Source organism: Ranitomeya imitator, chromosome 1, assembly GCF_032444005.1.
Source record: "Ranitomeya imitator isolate aRanImi1 chromosome 1, aRanImi1.pri, whole genome shotgun sequence".
In the NCBI taxonomy this organism is placed as follows: Eukaryota; Metazoa; Chordata; class Amphibia; order Anura; family Dendrobatidae; genus Ranitomeya; species Ranitomeya imitator.
The window spans coordinates 183,176,366-183,200,413 of NC_091282.1; positions in this window are offsets into that span (position 1 = coordinate 183,176,366).

The window sequence follows — 24,048 nt, forward strand, 5'->3', positions numbered from 1 at the left end:
CCCCCACAAGTGACCCCATTTTGGAAACTAGACCCCCCAAGGAACTTATCTAGATGCATAGTGAGCACTTTAAACCCCCAGGTGCTTCACAGAAGTTTATAACTCAGAGCAATGAAAATAAAAAATAATTTTTCTTTCCTCAAAAATGATTTTTTAGCCTGGAATTTCATATTTTGCCAAGGGTAATAGGAGAAATTGGACCCCAAGTGTTGTTATCCAGTTTGTCCTGAGTACGCTGATACCCCATATGTGTGGGGTAAACCACTGTTTGGGCGCACGGCAGGGCTCGGAAGGGAAGGCACGCCATTTGGCTTTTTAAATGGAAAATTAGTTCCAATCATTAGCGGACACCATGTCACGTTTGGAGAGCCCCTGTGTGCCTAAACATTAGAGATCCCCCACAAATGACCCCATTTTGGAAACTAGACCCCCAAAGGAACTAATCTAGATGTGTGGTGAGCACTTTGAACCCCCAACTGCTTCATAGAAGTTTATTCGTTTCTCAAAAATGATTTTTTAGCCCGCAATTTTTTATTTTCCCAAGGGTAACAGGAGAAATTTTACACCAAAAGTTGTTGTCCAGTTTCTCCTGAGTACGCTGATACCTCATATGTGGGGGTAAACCACTGTTTGGGTACATGCCGGGGCTCAGAATTGAAGTAGTGACGTTTTGAAATGCAGATTTTGATGGAATGCTCTGCGGGCGTCACGTTGCGTTTGCAGAGCCCCTGATGTGGCTTAACAGTAGAAACCCCCCACAAGCGACCCCATTTTGGAAACTAGACCCCGAAAGGAACTTATCTAGATGTGTGTGAGCACTTTGAACCCCCAAGTGCTTCACAGACGTTTACAACGCAGAGCCGTGAAAATAAAAAATCATTTTTCTTTCCTCAAAAATGATGTTTTAGCAAGCAATTTTTTATTTTCAAAAAGGTAACAGGAGAAATTGGACCCCAGTAATTGTTGCGCAGTTTGTCCTGAGTATGCTGGTACCCCATATGTGGGGGTAAACCACTGTTTGGGCACACGTCGGGGCTCGGAAGTGAGGGAGCACCATTTGACTTTTTGAATACAAGATTGGCTGCAATCAATGGTGGCGCCATGTTGCGTTTGGAGACCCCTGATGTGCCTAAACAGTGGAAACCCCTCAATTCTACCTCCAACACTAACCCCAACACACCCCTAACCGTAATCCCAACTGTAGCCATAACCCTAATCACAACCCTAACCACACCCCTAATTCCAACCCTAACCCTAAGGCTATGTGCCCACGTTGCGGATTCATGTGAGATTTTTTAGCAACATTTTTTAAAAATCTGCGGGTAAAAGGCACTGCGTTTTACCTGCGGATTATCCGCGGATTTCCAGTGCTTTTTGTGCGGATTTCACCTGCGGATTCCTATTGAGGAACAGGTGTAAAACGCTGCGGAATCCGCACAAAGAATTGACATGCTGCGGAAAATACAACGCAGCGTTTCCGCGCAGTATTTTCCGCACCATGGGCACAGCGGATTTGGTTTTCCATAGGTTTACATGATACTGTAAACCTGATGGAACACTGCTGCGAATCCGCAGCGGCCAATCTGCTGCGGGTCCGCAGCCAAATCCTCACCGTGTGCACATACCTTTAGAATTAGGCTATGTGCACAAGCTGCGGAAAATGCTGCGGATCCGCAGCAGTTTCCCATGAGTTTACAGTTCAATGTAAACCTATGGGAAACAAAAATCACTGTACAGATGCTGCAGAAAAACTGCACGGAAACGCAGCGGTTTACATTCCGCAGCATGTCACGTCTTTCTGCGGATTCCGCAGCGGTTTTACAACTGCTCCAATAGAAAATCGCAGTTGTAAAACCGCAGTGAAATGCACAGAAAAACCGCGGTAAATCTGCCATAAATCCGCAGCGGTTTAGCACTGCAGATTTATCAAATCCGCTGTGGAAAAATCCGCAGAGGACCAGAATACGTGTGCACATACCCTAACCCTAGTTCTAACCCCAAACTTAGTGGAAAAAAAAATTATTTATTTTATTATTGTCCCTACCTATGGGGGTGACAAAGGGGGGGGGGTCAGTTACTATTTTTTTATTTTGATCACTGTGATAGGTTTTATCACAGTGATCAAAATGCACATTGGAACGAATCTGCCGGCGCATGCGCCCGCTATTTTGGAAGATGGCGGCACCCATGGAGAAGACGGGACGGACCCCGGGAGGATCGGTGAGGGGGCACGGGGGGGGTGGATTGGAGCACGGGGGGAGCGGACAGGAGGATGGAGGGGACCGGAGCAGTGTACAGGACTGATCGGAGGACTGGGGGGTGATCGGTGGCAGTGGCGGGGGGACAGACCAGTGTTTCCAGCCATGGCCGATGATATTGCAGCATCGGCTATGGCTGGATTGTAATATTTCACCAGTTTTAATAGGTGAAATATTACAAATCGCTCTGATTGGCAGTTTCACATTCAACAGCCAATCAGAGCGATCGTAGCCACGGGGGGTGAAGCCACCTCCCCCCCCCCCTGGGCTGTACTACCACTTCCCCTGTCCCTGCAGATCAGGTGAAATTGGAGTTAACCCTTTCACCGGATCTGCAGGGACGCGATCTTTCCATGACGCCACATAGGCGTCACAGGTCGGATTGGCACCGACTTTCATGACGCCTACGTGGCGTCATGGGTCGGGAAGGGGTTAACTGTAAGCCTACTCAACTTGTATTACATGTTACAATAAAGCACATTCTGTGCTCTCTGTTTCCCAGGTTGAGCAGAGCTTGTTGCAGATGTATAAAGATGCCAGATGATTTATCTGTACAAAGCATGTGGCTCCTCCTTTCTGCAAAAAGGTCCGGCTCTTTTGGATACTAAATGGATCCTTATTAAATATGTGTTCACAATAGATGAACACATATTTAAGCTGATATTAATGTGGCTGAATCAATGTCCACCCATGGCCGAAACACCACGTATTTGATGTTAACCAATTAAATTGATGAGTGGATGGAGTTTGGTTTGAGTGGGCAGATTTACACCCTCCAAACTCCAGAATTTTATGCTCAGCGAGAGCCAATCAGAGAATTTAGTGGCTTTCACTGGGGTGCTGGCTCCCACCATATACATCATGGAACCAGCTCTTTGTACTGGATGGTTTGCGAACGACTTATCACTAATACCAGTGGTGACTTATTTACGTTGCTAAAGTCGGGGTCACACTTGCGAGTTCAATGCGAGAAACTCTCAAGTCCCGAACGTAGCGTTCAGCTGCATAGAAATACATGCAGCTGCACACTCCGGTCCCGATTGCCAGAGGCAGTGGCGGGACATGATGCGAGAGACTCGCATGATTTTCTCGCATTGAACTTGCAAGAGTGACCCCCGGCCTAAGAGAGTATATGCATGTTACTCATGTAATGGCAGCTGGGTTTGATGTTACCTCTTGCCTTTTTGGCGCATTTTCTGATATTTTGTGCGTTTTGGAATGTGGGCACATACTGAAGCTTACATTGCAGAAAAACTATTAAGTTTAAATGTCTTTACCTGGGTATCTGGTCTTTCTCTTGTGTCTTAGCACTATTTGCAGTTATGGTAAATATGTGTATTTCTTTTCATGTTTAACCTTGCAAAAAAATAATAAAAGAAAGTTCAGGCACTGAGATTTTGCACAACTAACAGCCTCTTACAGATAATCTTGATGACGACATTTGCTTTTCTCCTGAGGCTAATCCTTCCCTCCAGCCTGAAGTAAATTCCTTTTTAATCTGGTTATAAGGCAAATTTTCAGAAACTTTTCAAGACATGAAAGCAGATTGTTTTTAAAAGAAAAGATGTTATAAGGAAGTGTCTCCTCAAATTCTATCCTCCTCCAGCTCATATGACAGCTCAGCAAGAGTCTTCAGATGACTCAAATTATTTCAACACGGACAATTTTATATTTGCATCAGTAAGCATTCCCAAATCATCTGATGTTTCAAAACTGTGAAAGAAGTTGGAAATATAGATCAAAAATTTGATCTTGATATTAGATTTGCAACATTATACAAAGTGGATGCTAAAGAAATGGTTGCGTGGCATCGCCAACCAAAGTTAATATAGCAGTAGCCAGTAGTGATGAGCGAGTGTACTCGTTGCTCGTTTTTTTTTTTTTATTTGTAACTGCTCGGAGATTTAGTTTTCGTTGCCTCAGCTGCATGATTTACAGCTGATAGACAGCTTGAATACATGTGGGGGGTCCCTTGCAACCAGGCGACCCCCACATGTACTCAGGCTGGCTAGCAGCCATAAATCATGCAGCTGCATCAACAAAAGCTAAATCTCTGAGCGTGCTTAGGAAAACCCGAGCAACGAGTACTCTCGCTTATCACAAGTAGCCAGACTTTTCAACAAGGTAATGTTTCCTTCTGAGGAAGCATCACTTTACAACAAGCTCAGAGATAGGAAGGTGGGCTCAGTCCTAAAGAAAAATTAAGCCACTTCTAAAATAATTTTTATTTTTATATAGCGCTAACATGTTCCGCAGTGCTTTACAGACATTATCAGCGCTATCCCCAATTGGGCTCACAATCTAAATTCCCTATCAGTATTTGGAATGTGGGAGGAAACCAAAGTGCCTGGAGGAAACCCAAGCAAAAAAGGAGAGAACATACAAACTCTTTGCAGGTGTTGTTCTTGGTGGGATTTGAACCCAGGACTCCAGCATTGCGAAGCTCCATTGCCAACCACTAAGCCACCGTGCTGCCCCACTTCTACCACTAAAGTCCTCCACAGTCTTAGTAGAGAGAGTTTTAACCCCTTTACGATATATGACATAAACCTACGTCATATTTCATGTCCCTGCCTTTGATGCAGGTCACAACTTTCTCCACTCGTGATGGCTTATCAGCCATCATGTGCCTGTAACAACGCGGCTCTGCCTGCGGCTGTCAACCTGGTAGATCCCACGGTCAATCTATGACAGCGTCATTTAACACACTTCAGCAGGAGGTGTCATTACATGCTGCCATCCCTGACCTTATCATTTGCCGCTAATGGGTTGCCATGACAGCCAGGGGTTTGCTGATGACCCGCGTGCTTATCATTACAATCCTCCTATGTAAACCAGCCTGTGGCTGATAATCAAAGGAGATGTTGATTTTGACTATATATAGCACAAGCGATCAGACTATCGCAGCTTCCAGTTGCCTAAGGGAGCTATTAAATACTGTTAAAAAAAGTACTTTTTTTTTTTATGAAAATTTTTTAAAAAAAAGTAAAATCGCCCCCTTTTTGCCACATGAAAAATAAAACAATTTAAAAAATACATATATGGTATCACTGCATTCATAAGTCAGATCTATCAAAATATAAAGTAATATAAAATAAATATTATAAAATAAATTCAACCAGTAAACAGCGCAACGAGAAAAGAAATCACATCACATCACAACAATTTTTGAGCCACCACAACATTGCAATAAAATGCAGTAACAGACAATCAAAACATTGTATCTATGCCAAAATGGTAGCAGCAATAATGTCAGCTCAGGGCGCAAAAAATAAACCCTCCCACAGTCCCAGACCCCCAAAAATGAAAACGTTACTGATCTTGGAAAATTGAAGACACAAAAGAGCACAGTGAGGTCAAAAACACTCTGTTGTAAAAAAAAAATCACAGTAATAAGCAAGTGCTAGTCAAAAGATGGAAAAAACACCATTTTTTTTAGGGACCACATCACATTTGAAGTCACTTTGAGGGATCTATATGATAGAAAATACACAAGTGTGACACCATTCTAAAAACTGCACCCCCCTCAAGGTGCTCAAAACCACATTCAAGAAGTTTATTAACCCTTCAGGTGTTTCACAGGAATTTTTGGAATGTTTAAAAAAAAAATGAACATTTAACTTTTTTTTTTCACAAAAAATTTACTTCAGGTCCAATTTTTTTTATTTTACCAAGGGTAACTGAGAAATTAGACCCCAAAGGCTGTTGTACAATGTGTCCTGAGTACGCAGATACCCCATATGTGGGGGGGAATCACTGTTTGGGCACATGGCAGAGCTCGGAAGGGAAGGAGCGCCGTTTGACTTTCCAATGCAAAATTGGCTGGAATTGAGATAGGACGCAATGTCGCGTTTGAAGAGCCACTGATGTGCCTGAACAGTAGAAACCCCCACAAGTGACACTATTTTGGAAAGTAGACCCCCCTACGGAACTTATCTAGATGTGCGGTGAGCACTTTGTCCTGAATACGCTGATACCCCATATGTGGGGGGGACCACTGATTGGGCACACATCGGGGCTCGGAAGGGAAGTAGTGACGTTTTAAAATGAAGACTTTGATGGAATGGTCTGTGGGTGTCATGTTGCATTTGCAGGCTTCTGATGTACCTAAACAGTAGAAACTCCCCACAAGTGACCCCATTTTGGAAACTAGACCCCCCAAAGAGCTTATCTAGATGAACCCCCATCTGCTTGACAGAAGTTTTATAATGCAGAGCCATGAAAATTTAAAAAAATCATATTTTTTCCACAAAAATGATCTTATCACCCCCGAATTTTTACTTTCACAAGGGTAACTGGAGAAATTGAACCCAAAAATGTATTGTGCAATTTAACCTGAGTACGCTGACACCCCATATGTGGGGGGACCACCGTTTGGGCACATGGCAGATCTCGTAAGGGAAGGAGCTGCGTTTTGGAATGCAGACTTTGATGGAATGGTCTGCGGGTGTTATGTTGCAATTGCAGAGCCCCTGATGTACATAAACAATAGAAAACCCCCAAAAGTGACCCTGTTTTGGAAACTAGACCCCCCAAGGAACTTATCTAGGTGTGTGGTGAGCACTTTATTATTATTTTTTAGCCCCTAGTTTTATATTTTCCCAAGGGTAACAGGAGAAACTGGAACCCCAAAAGTTGTTCAATTTGTCCTGAGCACGCTGATACCCCATATGTTGGGGTAAACACCTGTTTAGGTGTACGGGAGCGCTCGGAAGGGCAGGAGCACTGTTTTACTTTTTCAACGCAGAATTGGCTGGAATTGAGATTGGACGCCATGTCGCATTTGGAGTGGAAACCCCCCAATTCTAACTCCAACCCTAACCCCAACCCTAACCATAACCCTAATTACACCACTAACCCGAACACGCCCCTAATCCAAACCCTAACCATACCCCTAACCCCAACACACCACTAACCTTAATCCCAACCCTAACCACACCCCTAACTCCAACACACCCCTAACCCTAATCTAAACCATAACCCTAACCACCCCCTAACCCTGACACACCCCTAACCCTAATCCCAACCCTAATCCTAACGGTAAATGTAATCTAAACCCTAACTTTAGCCCCAAGCCTAACCCTAACTTTAGCCCCAACCCTAACTGTAGCCATAACCTTAACTTTAGCCCTAACCCCAATGGGAAAATAAAAATAAATGCTGTTTTTATTTTATTGTTTTTCCCTAACTAAGGCGGTGATAAAGGGGGGTTTGACTTACTATTTATAGCAGATTTTTATAGCGGGTTTTTATGTTTGGCAGCTGTCACACACTAAAAGACACTTTTTATTGCAAAAAATAGTTTTTATACACTTAGGTAGGAAAAAAGGATCATCCCCACGCTGCCGCAAGAAGAATTCCAAAAATTGTAGAGGTTTCAACATGGTTTATTCTACGCCTTTCAGGGTTCAGGTGACCCCTTCATCAGGACATACCACAAATATTGTACAAGAGTCATAGGTATACAGGGTTTAAGTACACGTCAGCATTTGGAAGCAACGCCCAATGGATCAGATAACACCCAGTGTCAGAGTTCAGGCTCATCAGGAAGTTCACATGACAAGATTAAAAAAATCATCAGAGAACTACAAATTGATATTTTACACATTTAGTCTTATTTTTGTCTATAGGATAACAAAAATTGAAAAGAAAGAAAAAAAAAAAAAAAGAGAAACACGGTCTCATTGAGAGTGGAACCGAACTCCCATCTGAAAAATGAAACAAATTCAGAGGTGAAGGCATTTACTTTGAGCTACTGAGCTGGAAGGACAGACTCTTGGAGAACACAGGTTGCCAGTGTTGAACTGAACCATTTTTTTGTACCCAAAACCGTAAAAACAAAAGCACTACAGAGGAACTGGGGAAGGGAGAAAAAAAAAGAGGAAAAATAGCACCTTAACCCCCTCTATTGCTAATGAATTAACCTCTAATATTTTTAATCTTTCTGACTATAAACTCCCTGAAAGTGAGGAATCACTCCTCTCTAAAGGATTGTCCTTCTGTCCCTCCAACAAACATACGGATTTTGATTTATTTTTAGATTTACAAATTTTCATAAGGAAATTAACCCTTAAAAGACATTTTTTTAATTAAGGAAAATAAATCCACTCCTTTAATTAATGCAGAAAATACTGAGGAAACACGTGATTTTTTTCACCTGAATGTACCCAAGTCTAAATTTTATCCTGTTGAGGATAAAAGTCACCATCTCAATGTTTTCAGTGATCTTGTATTGAAACAATTTGAGAGTATTGTTCGTGACCCGAGAAGTACATCTAAGGAGGGGTTTACCAAAAAGAAAATGAATTTAAATACACTAGAAAGGCAAGCAATGAAAGCTCTATCTATGAATAATTCAATAATCATCAGATCAGCGGATAAAGGAGGGGGCATAGTAATCCAAAATAGATGTGACTATGTCAATGAGGCATTAAGAATTCTTTCTGATACAAGTTATTATATAAAAATTTTATATGATTATATGATATTTATTTTCATTCAATCCAGGCATACAACAATCTCATTACTGAAGGGGTGGTTTCTAGTATTTTTAATAAAGAAAAAAACTTTCTGTGCAAAAAAAACCCCAGTATTCCATTCATCTATCACCTTCCCAAAGTGCACAAAAATTTGCATAATACACCAGGCCGACCCATTATTGCTGGAAACCTTGTTATATTTTTGTTACCATGGATGTAACATCACTTTACGCTAACATTCCACATAATATCGGTTTGATTTGTTTTGATTTTTTTTAAATTCGACAATAGATTATCTGAGGCACAGAAGCACTTTATTCTGAAAGGTTTGATATTTGATATATTGAATAATAATTGATCTGATGGTAAAATACATTTTCAAAAGTAAAACAAAGGCACCGCAATGGGCTCAAAAGTAGCACCGATGTATGCAAATTTATTTATAAGGGTCTTTGAAGAGATTTTTATCCTAAATGGTATTTGGGGCAAAAACATTATTTTTTAGAAGAGATTTATAGACTATCTATTTTTTATTTGGGATAATTCTAACAACAATATTGAGGATTTTATTCAGCAAATAAATTTTAACAATTGGGGTCTTTCTTTTACGGCTTTTTTTTTTACAATCTTTCTATTAATTTTTTAGATGTCACCTTATTTATTGTAAATAATAAAGTATGTAGTAAAACGTTTTTAAAAAAATTCGATACTAATGGGTGCATTTATTTTTAGCAGTGGGCATTACAAGAAATGGCTCAAAAACATCCCTAATAACCAGTTTCGTCGGATTAGAAAAAACTGTACCTCTGCTGATGATTTTAAGGAACAATCTAATTTATTGAAGAATAAATTTGCTGTCCAAAATTATCCTTCTTATCTTATTTCTAACTCCTTCAAAAACTCGGCAAAATTAGACCAGTTCTCATTACTTGTACATAAAGAAAAAACCCCTGTTATGGACAAGCATGCATTGAATTTTATTACACAATATTCTGATGAGCACAAAAATATTTGTGATGTCCTTCAAAAAAATAGGCATATTTTACTGAACGACCCTATATTGGATAAATTCCTTCCAAGGAATCCCTCTATCACATTCCGAAGGGCTCCCACTACCAGGGACCTAATAGCCCCCAGTCACCTGAAAAGAAATATTAATGCTAATGAGGTTACAAATAAGGGCATATTTAAATGTGGTACCAAGAATTGCCTTTGCTGCCTCAGTATTAATCATAGAACTAAGAATATTATTTCTTTCACTACCAAAGAGAGTTGTATGGTCCCCTTTTTCTTGAACTGCAACTCCGACTTTGTGATTTATGTTATTGAATGCCCCTGCGGAAAACAATATGTCGGGAGAACTACACAAGCATTACACCTCCGACTTAATTCGCATCAATATAATATAAAAAATGGTTTCCTTACCCATGGCCTCTCTAGGCACTATACCTTGGTACATTATAAAGATTTTAAAGCCGTAAAAATTAGTCCTATTGATCGCATCCCGGCACATGTCCCTAATAGAGTTATGATGCTGAACAGAAAAGAGGTTTATTGGATTTACAAGCTAGGCAGCCTGAAACCTCATGGTCTTAATGAAATTACTGAAGTTTTTATCTGATTTTTGCAGGCTTTTAATGTATGTGGGCTGACTATTTTTTCATATATATATTTTTTATATTTATTATTAACATCTTTTATATATATTTGTAGAACTAAAAATTACCTTAATGATTTTAATACTAAGTTTTAATGGTTTTAAGGTTTTGCTTATATTTATATATTATGTCTATGTGATTCTTCTTCATCTAATCATTAAGTTTCTGTGCCTTTCTGGAAAGTCAAACCCCTTTTTTGCGCTCTGCTGGCTCTTGAACCCGTCAGCTTTATTTCATATGACTGGGGGAGCAAATGTCCTCTGGACTCTCCATGAATTGATCAGATGTACCCATTTTCTCTCACTCCTAGTGAAGTGATCCTCATTTGGTGTATGCTCCAGCGTTTAAACTCCCCGTTTCTTAATTATTTCTTTTTGTGGTATGACATACTCCCAAATAATTTGACAAACACATTTCCACTTTTAATATAAATTTTTTTTTTATATATTTATTAATAAAAAAGTATTTTAACTATGGTTCAACACTGGCAACCTGTGTTCTCCAAGAGTCTGTCCTTCCAGCTCAGTAGCTCAAAGTAAATGCCTTCACCTCTGAATTTGTTTCATTTTTCAGATGTGAGTTCGGTTCCACTCTCAGTGAGACCGTGGTTCTCTTTTTTTTCTCTCTCTTTTCAATTTTTGTTATCCTATAGACAAAAATAAGGCTAAATGTGTAAAATATCAATTTGTATTTCTGATGATTTTTAATCTTATGTGAACTTCCTGATGAGCCTGAACTCTGACACTGGGTGTTATCTGATCCATTGGGCGTTGCTTCCAAATGCTGACGTGTACTTGTATTTGTGGTATGTCCTGATGAAGGGGTCACCTGAACCCTGAAACGCATAGAATAAACCACGTTGAAGCCTCTACAATTTTTGGAATTCTTCCTGCGGCAGCGCGGGAGTTATCCTTTTTTCCTACCTAAGTGTATGTTTCAATCAGGTCCTGCACTGACCTGTGGATCTGCAGCAGCCGCCATTAATATATGTCGTTCCTTCAATCTCACCAGGTGAGTAGTTCTCTTGGTGGGCAACTTTGTGTAACGTTTGATAAGACCCTATTTGCACTTTCGGGTCTCCCTCTTTTCTCTGATTATCAAAAAATAGATTCTGCATTACCACATTTCGAGAGCTATAATTTTTCCATGTTTTGGTCCACAGTCAAGTGGGGTCTTGTTTTTCCAGGTCGTCCACATGACAGCACCACAGGAGGTTGCTCTTCATATCCTTGATAGGGACAGGAACACAGAAGAGGTTAAATAGCCCCTCCCAACCTCCACCCCTCAGTGTTTTTCCTGTCCCTATCAGGGACAGACGCAGGAGAGAGTTCTCCAGAAGACATCCCTGGATAATGAGATTCATCAAAGCTACACAACGTCTTAGACCAACAATACGAAGCTCAGTACCCTCATGGAACCTCACTTTGGTGCTAAATGAGCTACGGAAAGCTCCGTACGAGCCACTTGATCAGGCAAACTTAAAATCTGTGACATTCAAGACTGTTTTCCTCGTCGCAATAACGACAGCAAGGCGAATAGGCGAAATTCAAGCCCTGTCCATAACAGATCCATACTTAAAGATACAGGAAGATTGCATCGTTTTAAAGTTGGATCCTTCATTTCTTCCAAAAGTTGTGACGGACTTTCACAGAAACCAGGAAATAGTTTTGCCTACGTTCTGCCAGAACTACAATAACGAAAAAGAACGTTCTCTTCATTCCCTGGATGTTAAGAGAACAGTATTGCAGTATCTAAAACTTAGACAGCTGGAGAATTGACTCAAATCTCTTTATCCAGATGTCTGGGAAAAATAGAGGCAAAAAAGCCTCAAAAGCGACTCTGGCTAGATGGATCAAATCTACCATTTGCGCTGCGTATATTTCAGCCGGTGAATCTCCTCCAGATCACCTAAAAGCCCACTCACTGAGAGCAGTATCTGCTTCATGGGCAGAGAGTGCGGGTGCATCCATGGATCAAATTTGCCGGGCGGCAACTTGGTCTAGCTCAAATACCTTTTGCAAGCACTACAAGCTGGACGTTCTCTCAAAGCAGCAGACTAGCTTTGGGAGAAAAGTCCTCCAAGCTGTAATCCCGCCCTAATAGGAGTTATTTGGTATTTCTCCTGTGGTGCTGTCATGTGGACGACCTGGAAACTAGGAGTTAGTCATACCGGTAATGGTATTTCCAGGAGTCCATCATGACAGCACCCATTATTTGCCCCCCCTTGAACTCTTGTCTAATATGTGATACGAACATGTAGAGAGGAAGTTCAATAAAATTGTGTTGTATCCATCCTGATGTGGTACTTTGTAAAATCACTGAGGGGTGGAGGTTGGGAGGGGCTATTTAACCTCTTCTGTGTTCCTGTCCCTATCAAGGATATGAAGAGCAACCTCCTGTGGTGCTGTCATGATGGACTCCTGGAAATACCATTACCGGTATGACTAACTCCTAGTTTTGCGGGACGAGTTGATGTTTTTATTGGTACCATTTTTGGGCACACGACATTTTTTTATTGCTTTTTATTCCAATTTTTGTTAGGCAGAATGTGGGGGTAAACCACTGTTTGGGCGCTTGGCAGAGCTCGGAAGGGAAGGAGCGCCATTTGACTTTTCAATGCAAAATTGACTGGAATTGAGATGGACATCATGTTGCGTTTGGAGAGCCACTGATGTGCCTAAACATTGAAACCCCCAAGTGACACCATTTTCGAAAGTAGACCCCCTAAGGAACTCATCTAGATGTGTTGAGAGCTTTTAACCCCCAAGTGTTTCACTACAGTTTATAACGCAGAGCCGTGAAAATAAAAATTATTTTTTATTCCCACAAAAATTATTTTTTAGCCCCTAGTTTTGTATTTTTCCAAGGGTAACAGTCGAAATTGAACCCCAAAAGTTGTTGTCCAATTTGTCCCGAGTACACTGATACCCCATATGTGGGGGGGAACCACCGTTTGGGCGCATGGGAGAGCTCAGAAAGGGAAGGAGCGCCATTTGGAATGCAGACTTAGATGGATTGGTCTGCAGGTGACACGTTGCATTTGCAGAGCCCCTGATGTTACTAAACAGTAGAAACCCCCCCACAAGTGACCACGTATTGGAAACTTGACCCCCAAGGATCTTATCTAGATGTGTTGTGAGGACTTTGAACCCCCAAGTGTTTCACTACAGTTTATAACGCAGAGCCGTGAAAATAAAAAATCCTCTTTTTTCCACACAAATTATTTTTTAGCCCCCAGTTTTGTATTTTCCCAAGGGTAACAGGAGAAATTGGACCCCAAAAGTTGTTGTCCAATGTGTCCTGAGAACGCTGATACCCCATATGTTGGGGTAAACCCCTGTTTGGACGCACAGGAGAGATCGGAAGTGAAAGAGCACTGTTCTGCTTTTCCAACGCGGAATTGGCTGGAATTGAGTTCAGACGCCATGTCGCATTTGGAGAGCCCCTGATGTGCTTAAACAGTGGAAACCCCCCAATTATAACTGAAACCCTAATCCAAACACACCCCTAACCCTAATCTCAACGTTAACCCTACCCACACCCCTAACCCTCACACACCCCTAACCCTAAGCCCAGCCCTATTCCCAACCATAAATGTAATCCAAACCCTAACCCTAACTTTAGCCACAACCACTCTAACCCTAACTTTAACCCCAACCCTAACTGTAACCCTAACCCTAGCCCCAACCCTAGCCCTAACCTTAGCCTTAACCATAGCCCTAATGGGAAAATGGAAATAAAAACATTTTTTTAATTTTTTAATTTTTCCCTAAATAAGTGGGTGATAAAGGGGGGTTTGATTTACTATTTATAGTGGGTTTTCTAGCAGATTTTTATGATTGGCAGCCGTCACACACTAAAAGACGCTTTTTATTGCAAAAAAATATTTTTTGCATTACCACATTTTGAGAGCTATAATTTTTCCATATTTTGGTCCACAGAGTCATGTGAGGTCTTGTTTTTTGCGGGACGAGTTGACGCTTTTATTGGTAACACTTTCGGGCACGTGACATTTTTTGATCGCTTTTTATTCCGATTTTTGTGAGGCGGAATGACCAAAAACCAGCTATTCATGAATTTCTTTTGGGAGGGTGGGTGGGCGTTTATACCGTTCTGCGTTTGGTAAAATGGATAAAGCAGTATTATTCTTCGGGTCAGTACGATTACAGCGATACCTTATTGATATCATTGTTTTATGTTTTGGCGCTTTTATACAATAAAAACTATTTTATAGAAAAAATAATTATTTTTGCATCGCTTTATTCTGAGGGCTATAACTTTTTTATTTTTTCACTGAAGTTGTTTCATGGCTCGTTTTTTGCAGGACAAGATGACGTTTTCAGCGGTACCATGGGTATTTATATCCGTCTTTTTGATCGCGTGTTATTCCACTGAAGGGGTTAACTAGTGGGACAGTTTTATATGTCGGGTCGTTACGGACGCGGCAATACTAAATATGTGTACTTTTATTGTTTTTTTATTTAGATAAAGGAATGTATTTATTCGAACAATATATATTTTTTTTAATTATTAATTTAGGAGTTTTTCTTTTTTTTACACATGCAATTTTTTTTTTTTTTTTTTTACTTTTTTACTTTGCCCCAGGGTGGGACATCACAGTAAAGTAACAGATCACTGATCTGACACTTTGCTGTGCACTGTGTCAGATCAACGATCTGATGTGCACAGCTCCAGGCTTACAGGTGCCTCCTCTGAGCAGGCGCTTGTAAGCCACCTCCCTGCAGGACCCAGATGCAGCCCCGCGGCCATTTTGGATCTGGGCCTACTGCAGGGAGGAAGGTCGGAGATTCTCGGAGCAACGCGATCACATCGCGTTGCTCCGAGGGTCTCAGGAAAGCCCGCAGGGAGCCCCCTCTGTTGTGAATTCTGTGGTCAAGCTCCCTCCTGTGGTCATGAGTGGTACTTTGGCTGGTTCTGTCTATGAGCTTCCTCTGGTGGATGTGAGTGGGGCTGCGGCTTCTGAGTTTCCTTCCTCAGGTGACGAGGTTAAGTCGTTAGGTGCTGCTCTATTTAACTCCACCTAGTTCTTTGTTCCTGGCCTCCAGTCAATGTTCCAGTATTGGTCTTGCTCTCTCCTGGATCGTTCTTGTGGCCTGTCTGCCCTGCATAAGCTAAGTTCTGCTTGTGTTACTTTTGTTTGCTATATTTTCTGTCCAGCTTGCTATATTGGTTTTTCTTGCTTGCTGGAAGCTCTGAGACGCAGAGGGAGCACCTCCGTACCGTTAGTCGGTGCGGAGGGTCTTTTTGCCCCTCACGTGGTTGTTTGTAGGTTTTTGTGCTGACCGCAAAGCTATCTTTCCTATCCTCAGTCTATTCAGTAAGTCGGGCCTCACTTTGCTTAATCTATTTCATCTCTGTGTTTGTATTTTCATCTTAACTCACAGTCATTATATGTGGGGGGCTGCCTTTTCCTTTGGGGAATTTCTCTGAGGCAAGGTAGGCTTATTTTTCTATCTTCAGGGCTAGTTAGTTTCTCAGGTTGTGCCGAGTTGCATAGGGAGCGTTAGGCGCAATCCACGGCTACCTCTAGTGTGGTATGATAGGATTAGGGATTGCGGTCAGCAGAGTTCCCACGTCTCAGAGCTCGTCCTATGTTAGTAACTATCAGGTCACTTTGTGTGCTCTTAACCACTAGGTCCATTGTGGTTCTGAATCACCTGTTCATAACAGTACTGGAGGCCCAAAGTACTAATGCTTCTCAATAGAGGGAAAAGAGAAGTTCTGAGACCATTTTTTTTCTTTGCACTGTGTTTTGTCTTTCTTTTCCCCTTTACATAAGGGTGGTTCAGAACACAGGTGTAGACATGGACATTCAAGGTCTGTCCTCTTTGATGGATAATCTCGCTATAAGTGTTCAGAACATTCAATATTTAGTGGTTCAGAATCCTATGTTAGAACCTAAAATTCCTATTCCTGAGTTATTTTCTGGAGATAGAGCTAAGTTTCTGAATTTCAAAAATAATGGTAAACTATTTCTGGCTTTGAAACCCCGCTCCTCTGGTGACCCAGTTCAACAAGTAAAGATCATTATTTCTTTATTACGTGGCGACCCTCAAGACTGGGCATTTTCCCTTGCGCCAGGAGATCCTGCATTATGTGATATTGATGCATTTTTTCTGGCGCTCGGGTTGCTTTATGATGAACCTAATTCAGTGGATCAGGCAGAGAAAATCTTGCTGGCTCTGTGTCAGTGTCAGGATGAGGTAGAGATATATTGTCAGAAATTTAGGAAGTGGTCTGTGCTCACTCAATGGAGTGAATGTGCTCTGGCAGCAATTTTCAGAAAGGGTCTCTCTGAAGCCCTTAAGGATGTCATGGTGGGATTTCCTATGCCTGCTGGTCTGAATGAGTCTGTCTTTGGCCATTCAGATCGATCGACGCTTACGTGAGCGTAAACCTGTGCACCATTTGGCGGTATTATCTGAGCATAAACCTGAGCCTATGCAATGCAATAGGACTTTGACCAGAGCTGAACGGCAAGAACACAGACGACGGAATGGGCTGTGTTTTTACTGTGGTGATTCCACTCATGCTATCTCAGATTGTCCTAAGCGCACTAAGCGGTTCGCTAGCTCTGCCACTATTGGTACGGTACAGTCAAAATTTCTTTTGTCCGCTACTTTGATCTGCTCTTTGTCATCCTATTCTGTCATGGCATTTGTGGATTCAGGTGCTGCCCTGAATTTGATGGACTTGGAGTATGCTAGGTGCTGTGGGTTTTTCTTGGAGCCCTTGCAGTATCCTATTCCATTGAGAGGAATTGATGCTACGCCTTTGGCCAAGAATAAGCCTCAGTACTGGACCCAGCTGACCATGTGCCATGGCTCCTGCGCATCAGGAGGATATTCGCTTTTTGTGTTGCATAATCTGCATGATGTGGTCGGGTTGGGGTTGCCATGGCTACAAGTCCATAACCCAGTATTGGATTGGAAATCAATGTCTGTGTCCAGCTGGGGTTGTCAGGGGGTACATGGTGATGTTCCATTTCTGTCTTTCATCATCCACCCCTTCTGAGGTCCCAGAGTTCTTGTCAGATTGCCGGGATGTATTTGATGAGCCCAAGTCCAGTGCCCTACCTCCGCATAGGGATTGTGATTGCGCTATCGATTTGATTCCTGGTAGTAAGTTTCCTAAAGGTCGACTGTTTAATTTGTCTGTGCCTGAGCACGCCGCTATGCGGAGTTACGTAAAGGAATCCTTGGAGAAGGGTCATATTCGCCCGTCGTCGTCGCCATTGGGAGCAGGGTTCTTTTTTGTGGCCAAGAAGGATGGTTCGCTGAGACCTTGTATTGATTACCGCCTTCTAAATAAAATCACGGTCAAATTTCAGTACCCCTTGCCGCTGCTGTCTGATTTGTTTGCTCGGATTAAGGGGGCTAGTTGGTTCACCAAGATAGATCTTCGTGGTGCGTATAATCTTGTGCGCATTAAACAGGGCGATGAATGGAAAACAGCATTTAATACGCCCGAGGGCCATTTTGAGTACCTGGTTATGCCATTCGGGCTTTCTAATGCTCCATCAGTGTTTCAGTCCTTTATGCATGACATCTTCCGAGAGTACCTGGATAAATTCCTGATTGTATACTTGGATGATATTTTGGTCTTTTCGGATGATTGGGAGTCTCACGTGAGGCAGGTCAGAATGGTGTTCCAGGTCCTGCGTGCGAATTCTTTGTTTGTGAAGGGGTCAAAGTGTCTATTTGGTGTTCAGAAGGTTTCATTTTTGGGTTTCATTTTTTCCCCTTCTACTATCGAGATGGACCCTGTTAAAGTTCAGGCCATTTATGATTGGACTCAGCCGACATCTCTGAAGAGTCTGCAAAAGTTCCTGGGCTTTGCTAATTTTTATCGTCGCTTCATCAATAATTTTTCTAGTATTGCTAAACCGTTGACTGATTTAACCAAGAAGGGTGCTGATGTGGTCAATTGGTCTTCTGCTGCTGTGGAAGCTTTTCAATAGTTGAAGCGTCGTTTTTCTTCTGCCCCTGTATTGTGTCAACCAGATGTTTCGCTCCCGTTCCAGGTCGAGGTTGATGCTTCTGAGATTGGAGCAGGGGCTGTTTTGTCGCAAAGAAGTTCTGATGGCTCTGTGATGAAACCATGCGCCTTCTTTTCCAGGAAGTTTTCGCCTGCTGAGCGTAATTATGATGTTGGCAATCGAGAGTTGCTGGCCATGAAGTGGGTATTCGAGGAGTGGCGTCATTGGCTTGAAGGAGCTAAGCATCGTGTGGTGGTCTTGACTGATCATAAGAACTTGACTTATCTTGAGTCTCCCAAACGGTTGAATCCTAGACAGGCTCGTTGGTCGCTGTTTTTCTCCCGTTTTGACTTTGTGGTTTCGTACCTTCCGGGCTCTAAAAATGTGAAGGCGGATGCCCTGTCTAGGAGTTTTGTGCCCGACTCTCCGGGTTTGTCTGAGCCGGCGGGTGTTCTCAAGGAGGGGGTAATTTTGTCTGCCATCTCCCCTGATTTGCGGCGGGTGCTGCAAAAATTTCAGGCTAATAGACCTGACCGTTGCCCAGCGGAGAAACTGTTTGTCCCTGATAAATGGACGAGTAGAGTTATCTCTGAGGTTCATGGTTCGGTGTTGGCTGGTCATCCTGGAATCTTTGGTACCAGAGATTTGGTGGCTAGATCCTTTTGGTGGCCGTCTCTGTCGCGGGATGTGTGTTCATTTGTGCAGTCCTGTGGGATTTGTGCTCTGGCTAAGCCCTGCTGTTCTCGTGCCAGTGGGTTGCTTTTGCCCTTGCCGGTCCCGAAGAGGCCTTGGACACATATCTCTATGGATTTTATTTCAGATCTTCCCGTCTCTCAAAAGATGTCAGTCATTTGGGTTGTTTGTGATCGCTTCTCGAAGATGGTCCATTTGGTACCCTTGTCTAAATTGCCTTCCTCCTCTGATTTGGTACCATTGTTCTTCCAGCATGTGGTTCGTTTACATGGCATTCCGGAGAACATCGTTTCTGACAGAGGTTCCCAGTTTGTTTCGAGGTTTTGGCGAGCCTTTTGTGCTAGGATGGGCATTGATTTGTCTTTTTCCTCGGCTTTCCATCCTCAGACAAATGGCCAGACTGAACGAACCAATCAGACCTTGGAAACATATCTGAGATGTTTTGTTTCTGCCGATCAGGATGATTGGGTGTCTTTTTTGCCTTTGGCTGAGTTCGCCCTTAATAATCGGGCCAGCTCGGCTACTTTGGTTTCGCCGTTTTTCTGCAATTCTGGTTTCCATCCTCGTTTCTCTTCAGGGCAGGTTGAGTCTTCTGACTGTCCTGGTGTGGATACTGTGGTGGATAGGTTGCAGCAGATTTGGACTCATGTGGTGGACAATTTGACATTGTCTCAGGAGAAGGCTCAGTGTTTCGCTAACCGCAGGCGCTGTGTGGGTCCCCGACTTCGTGTTGGGGATTTGGTTTGGTTGTCATCTCGTTATATTCCTATGAAAGTTTCCTCTCCTAAGTTTAAGCCTCGTTTCATTGGTCCGTATAGGATTTCTGAGGTTCTTAATCCTGTGTCTTTTCATTTGACCCTTCCAGCTTCTTTTTCCATCAATAACGTATTCCATAGGTCATTGTTGCGGAGATACGTGGCACCTGTGGTTCCATCCGTTGATCCTCCTGCCCCGGTTTTGGTTGAGGGGGAGTTGGAGTATATAGTGGAGAAGATTTTGGATTCTCGTATTTCGAGATGGAAACTTCAGTACCTGGTTAAGTGGAAGGGTTATGGTCAGGAAGATAATTCCTGGGTCTTTGCCTCTGATGTTCATGCTGCCGATCTGGTTCGTGCCTTTCATTTGGCCCATCCTGGTCGGCCTGGGGGCTCTGGTGAGGGTTCGGTGACCCCTCCTCAAGGGGGGGGTACTGTTGTGAATTCTGTGGTCAAGCTCCCCCCTGTGGTCATGAGTGGTACTTCGGCTGGTTCTGTCTATGAACTTCCGCTGGTGGATGTGAGTGGGGCTGCGGCTTCTGAGTTTCCTTCCTCAGGTGACGAGGTTAAGTGGTTAGGTGCTGCTCTATTTAACTCCACCTAGTTCTTTGTTCCTGGCCTCCAGTCAATGTTCCAGTATTGGTCTGGCTCTCTCCTGGATCGTTCTTGTGGCCTGTCTGCCCTGCATAAGCTAAGTTCTGCTTGTGTTACTTTTGTTTGCTATATTTTCTGTCCAGCTTGCAATATTGGTTTTTCTTGCTTGCTGGAAGCTCTGAGACGCAGAGGGAGCACCTCCGTATCGTTAGTCGGTGCGGAGGGTCTTTTTGCCCCTCTGCGTGGTTGTTTGTAGGTTTTTGTGCTGACCGCAAAGCTATCTTTCCTATCCTCGGTCTATTCAGTAAGTCGGGCCTCACTTTGCTAAATCTATTTCATCTCTGTGTTTGTATTTTCATCTTAACTCACAGTCATTATATGTGGGGGGCTGCCTTTTCCTTTGGGGAATTTCTCTGAGGCAAGGTAGGCTTATTTTTCTATCTTCAGGGCTAGTTAGTTTCTCAGGCTGTGCCGAGTTGCATAGGGAGCGTTAGGCGCAATCCACGGCTACCTCTAGTGTGGTATGATAAGATTAGGGATTGCGGTCAGCAGAGTTCCCACGTCTCAGAGCTCGTCCTATGTTAGTAACTATCAGGTCACTTTGTGTGCTCTTAACCACTAGGTCCATTGTGGTTCTGAATCACCTGTTCATAACACCCCTCCCTGCACGATGCTTCCCTATACCGCCGGAACACTGCGATCATGTTTGATCGCAGTGTGCCGGGGGTGGTCCGTGACCGCTCCTGGCACAGTGCTGGATGTCAACTGCGATAGTCAGCTGACACCCGGTCACGATCGGCCGCGCTCCCCCCGTGAGCACGGCTGATCGCGCTGGATGTACTATTCCGTCCTTGGGAAGTAGGGCCCACCCCACATGGACGGAATAGTACGTCCAATGGCAGAAAGGGGTTAAATTTCATGCAGTTATAGTAAATTTTCCTTTTTCTGTTATGGAAGCATTAGGAGGATAAATTCACACATTGCAGAAATTTGTGTCATTGTCTCATTCAGCTGAACATAATTTAAAAAACTAATGGGTTGACTAAAACTAGTTTTCAGTTGCAGAAAATTGTGCAAAAGATTTGCCCATTTATACCATGGCATCGTGATTTTTTTTTTATTTTTTAAAGACACAATATCCCAATAAATGATGTTTTCAGAAAAACAATACATAATTCATGCATAAAAATGTTATACATTATGCTATTGGTGCTACTCAAATTTTATAAGAAAAAAAGACAAAAAAAAAACTTATGATCCTAAGGCACATGCACACATTGGTTGTTTGGTGAGTTTTTTACATTAGTATCTGTAAGCCAAAACCAGGAGTGGGTGAAAAATGCAGAAGAGGTGACGTGTATTATACTTTTCCACTGAGGGTTCCACTCCTGGATTTGGCTTAAAAATGCAGATGTAAAACACTCATCAAATACTCAACATGTGCACGTGGCATTAGAAAGACAAAATAATGTTTTGACTTTGTATCACTGATCAGAACACATTTTCTCATGCATACATTTTTCAATAATTAGTTTCAAATAACTCAATCTAGGTGTAGTTCTAGAATATAGGAGTGGTTTCTTTAGGCTAAGTGGCACAGACAGTGTGAGAAATTTTCTGAAGAAGGAGACTGAGAATTCAAATCCGACATGAAATCTATGGAATGAAAATCTGTTTAAAATTTTCTGCAATGCATTGGGTAGGGCATGCAGTCTCCATTTTGAAAATCTGCTTTGTTGTCTGAAAAATTTGCAGTACTGTACAAAGGTTTTATGAAAGGATGGAAAAAATTTTGAAAAATATAAATGGTTTTAAAAACATAAGTGTTTATAGGTTAAATGGATGCACAAACACAAAATCGGAATCAAATCAGTATTTGGTGCGGCTACCATTTGCCTTCAGAACAGCATCAATTCTTCTAGGTACACTTTCGCACAGTTTTTGGAGGAACTCGACAGGAGAGTTGTTCCAAACATCTTGGAGAACCAACCATAGATCAATGAATATAGGCTTGCAAAAATTCTACTGTCTTTTTATTTAAACCTAGACAGCCTGAATGATGTTGAGATCATTGCTCTGTGAAGGTCATATTATCACTTTTAGGCAGCCGTCACACTAGCAGTATTTGATCAGTATTTTACATCAGTATTTGTAAGCCAAAACCAGGAGTGGAACAATTAAGGGAAAAGTATAATAGAAACATATGCACCACTTCTGCATTTATCACCCACTCCTGGTTTTGGCTACAAATACTGATGTAAAATACTGACCAAATACTGATAGTGTGACGGCAGCCTTAGGAGTTCTTGTTCTTTTTTCTGAAGATTGTTCTTAATGATTTTGGCTGTATGTTTTAGATTTTTGTCCTGTTGCAAAATAGTTTTGGAGCCAGACATTCGTCTTGATGGTATTGTGTGATGGATAACATCATCTGCCTCTATTTCTCATCATTGAGGACATCATTAATCATGACCAAATCCCCAACTCTATACTGTATTTCCCATTTTGAATTATCAGTCCAGAGCACCTGCTGCCAGCTTTCTGTACCCCAGTTCCTATGCTTTTATGCAAAGCTAGCTGAGTTGCTTGGTCTTTTTTCCATGTGAAAGGTATGGCTTTTTAGCCACAATTTTTCCTTGAAGACTACTTCTTGCCAGACTTCTCAGAAGTGTAGATAGACGTAGCTTGGTCCTGCTGGTTGTTGCCAGTTCGGAGCACTGCTGGGCATCTTCCGATTTCAAACTATGCATAATTTGTCTATTATTTGCTTCATTAAGTTTCTTTGGCTGACGATTGCATCTCCAGTCTTTATCGGTGCCCATTTTTTTATGCTTCTTCAAAAGAGACTGAACAGCACATTTACACATCAGCACATCACCCAAATCCGCTTTGAAATTTTCGCCTGTGGGAGTTCTTTCTAATCCAGCATATCTATCTTGTGTCTTGTCACTGGGTCAGTTGTGCCGGTATATGACTTGTGACATGAAATTGTATTTCACAATCTCACCATTGTAGCAGATGTTTTTCATCCATTTTTAAGCCTTCTACTTAGCTATTTTTGTTTCTGTTAATGACAGTGTTTCACTCTCCATATCAAATGATGCTCATTAAAACCTGTTTGATATAGTTGATTACTCATACACCTGCCTTGAATCTGGCAAAATCTTTATGTGCCAGTGAACCTATTATTATTATTATACATTTTTATGGCGCCATTTATTCCATTGCGCTTTACATGTGAAAACGGGCAAATATAGACAAATACAATAAACATGAGCAATAAACAAGGCACTGACAGGTACAGAAGGAGGGCTCACAGTCTGCAGGGGATGGGTAAGGATACATTAGGAGAGGGTAGAGCTGGTTGTGCAGTGGTTCAGTAGGTTGACTATCACTGCAGGCTGTAGGCTTGTCGGAAGAGGTGAGTCTTCAAGTTCTTTTTGAAGGTATAGTAGCTATAGTAGGCGAGAGTCTGATGTGTTGGGGTAGAGAGTTCCAGAGTATGGGGGAAGCACGGGGGAAGTCTTGCATGCGATTGTGGGAAGAAGAGATAAGAGGGGAGTAGAGAAGGAGATCTTGTGAGGATCGAAGGTTGCGTGTAGGTAAGTACCG